This window comes from Daphnia pulicaria, chromosome 6 (assembly GCF_021234035.1).
Source record: "Daphnia pulicaria isolate SC F1-1A chromosome 6, SC_F0-13Bv2, whole genome shotgun sequence".
Lineage (NCBI taxonomy): Eukaryota > Metazoa > Arthropoda > Branchiopoda > Diplostraca > Daphniidae > Daphnia > Daphnia pulicaria.
Window position 1 is genome coordinate 19,145,667 of NC_060918.1, and position 2,910 is coordinate 19,148,576.

At 35.0% G+C, this 2,910-nt stretch overlaps 1 long non-coding RNA gene across 4 annotated transcripts; it reads left to right on the forward strand.

Annotated features, from left to right (window-relative positions):
• Window positions 1–770: 770 nt before the first annotated feature.
• Window positions 771–2,524, forward strand: LOC124342254. 4 transcript variants are annotated; one of them, XR_006918731.1, is made up of 6 exons: window positions 771–1,128; window positions 1,211–1,352; window positions 1,413–1,508; window positions 1,578–1,685; window positions 1,744–2,148; window positions 2,240–2,524. It is a non-coding gene; the product is annotated as an uncharacterized LOC124342254 (long non-coding RNA). The 4 variants fall into 4 exon arrangements; XR_006918730.1 differs by having other exon boundaries at window positions 1,744–1,957; window positions 2,042–2,524; XR_006918729.1 differs by having other exon boundaries at window positions 1,744–2,524.
• The last annotated feature ends 386 nt before the right edge of the window (window positions 2,525–2,910 follow it).

A 2,910-nucleotide genomic window follows, 5' to 3' on the forward strand; every position in this document is an offset into this window, starting at 1 on the left:
TTATGCGTGTCAACTTCACAAAGTTTGGTTGATTAATTCGGCAAAATGGAACCATTCACTTGAGAATGAAATATTGTGTTATAGAATTGAAAAAATCACAAGGTCTAATATAATTTATTCGTCGATGCCATTGTCAATCTTTGGAGCCTCGACCATGTATACTAGATAATTAATTTACTTAAGTTAAAACCCTAAACCGTTATTGTAAATTATCTATCTTTTTCCCCAGGAATTGTACAAACGTAGTGAAAGGACCTTTTTTCAGGGTCTTCCGTTCTCTACAATCCAAAATTTTTAGAACGGCGAAACTAGTTTCGTTCAAACTGGTGTGGCGTAATGTCTTACTCTGGCCTCGTCACATAGGTCCCAGAAAACGTCAATTTCTTTGCAAAATTTCGTATACGGCTTCTGAAGATAGTACGCCCAACATAAAATACAGTATTGAAAGCAATTTACAAGAAGTTATTTTGAGCTGTAAAAAACGTCTTCTGTGTGTGTTCTGTGAACGTAATTTTATGGTAAAGGAGTTAATGGTACGCGTACATGAGAGGGCGCAAATGGCAAGAACACTGGAATCGTCCAAAATGTCAGCTCTGGCTGGGTGTGTAATAAGAGGGTCTAGTTTAACACGGGGCCTTATGGGACTATCCCTAGGGCTTCAAACAGCCCTACATTTATGTGTTTTAAAAAAATTTAAGTTTGAACATTTTTCATTATGTGTAGAATAATTTTTTATGCAAAGTTTATGTAATCAATTTTAAGAAAAAATACAGAAGTATTTTTTTTTAAATAAAGAAAGTAGTGAAATCGCTGCCTACGAGAAAAAAGGGGATGGACTTCCTTTTTATTTTGGCGCACGGTGTCTAGGGCACCGCGTGCCCTAGAATCAGGCACTGCAAATATGTGTGTTGGTTGGAGTTGCTATTATAGTCTGACCTGATATTTCGAATGCTGATGAAAAAATTTGTAAAAGATACGTTAAAATTTCTTCTTAAAGAGAAAGATATCGAAGACCAGGGACCAAACTTAGTTACTGTGGAAGAACCACTAACATCACCTGTCCCATTAGCAGTAAAACACGTTGTTGACGAGGAAGACCCTCTCCAGCAAGAAGTAGAAATCACAGAAGTATATTAATTGGATGTGCAATTTTCAGTTTTAGTTTTTAATACAATTGATTCTAATGTTCAGATTTTCTCTTCTGTTCTAGAAATAATTTAAAACATGAAAATTGGGAAAAGGTGTAGGGAAACAGCCAAAGAATTGCTTGATCAACTAGCGACTGCTGATGCTTTGAACTTTGAGGTATGTGATCGAATTAACGTACACATAGACATGGAGAATTGTGAGAGGTAGTCTATTTAGTTGGCTGTCACTTTATTGGATAATTCAACTGCTTACTTTTGCCTAAGGATACACTACCATAATAATAAGGAACAAGAAAAATTACGAAATCAATTTGCCACTTTATCCCTGGTTCTAGAAATTTAACTTCGAAATAAAAATGGGTACAACATTAAAATATAGCGTCTGTTGATGAAATATATTTAAGATATTTAAATTTTACATAATTTCAGAATCTATGATATGATTGCAAAATAGGCTTAGGCAGCCTTGCATGCTCTGAGGACAAAGAGAAGCTCTGATGGCTACAGTAAGCCTAATACCAAACCTGCTGCAAAAAGGTAAGAAACTCAAAAGAAATGAATGAATTTTAAATAACTGTATATTTCTTTACCCCAGGCGTCACCAAGAAAATATTTGTGAAACTGATGACAAAAATGATGAAGCCTGGATGAAGAAAACTCCTTTAACTGAGGCCAACATAAAGGAAATGCTTGATAACTTCATCTCATGCAGGCATTCAAGAAGACGGATAATAGAGTCCAATAATGAAGAGGTAACCGCAACTTACATCCTTAACAGGTATCCAAGGCTGATGGATCACTTTGAAGCAGTAAGTGATGTTTTAATCTATGTAGCTTCCAGTTGTACTAATCCCTCGTTTCTGTTTTGTTCATTCCACATAACATCTTGCAAGGTAACAAAGGTAACATACCTAAAATTGATATTAATTAGTGGGTGGCAAAATGTGCCGTATTTGGCAACGTTAGAATCAAACAAAGCCCTTCGTTTGAAAGATTCTGTGTATGTAAACTCAAAGAAAGAATCATGCATTTCTGACTTTATTCACGTTGACACTGTATAATTTGTTTATTTTTCTGCTAATCTGATCTAGGCTTTACGCATGGAAATTTAAAAAACAATTATCTATAAGCGTATTGAGGATCCCGTTTTGTTGGTTAGTTTATATAATGCCGAAACTTTCAATAACATTCCTTAAATTACGATGTCGAACCATCATACCCTTCTTTACAATTCTTGTGCCAAGTTAGTGACCTCCTCAATTTTCACTCATTAGATGGGACCAACAAAAACGAAAGGCTGTTTGTTCGACTCAAAAATTTTGTTTTCTGAACCTATTTCAACCTCGTCTTTGCATTTCTCCGCTTTTCACATATTACACGGAAAATTTTGCAAACTAATTGTTCTCGTTATATAATTTGCTTTTAGTCTGGCAGAGACATGAAGACAAAAAAGGTCCTTCGTCTCTGCCTTAAACGCCCCTTGACTACTTCTTACTTATGTTTACTATACAATTTGGTACAGAAAACATTTACCAAACTTTTTGTTCAAATAATGCTTAACATTGAAATTATTTCTAGGGTGAGGTGCTTAAACTATAAAGTATATATAGTAATTGCTATACAACGTTTGTACAAAACTTTTGTAGATTCAAATGTCTGGCCTTCGGCTTCATTCGCTATACGATATTTTTTTAGAGAGGACAGCCAAATATTGTAGAAGTCAATTCATGCCTTTTTAAGTTTCTGGTCGCAAGATCGCATT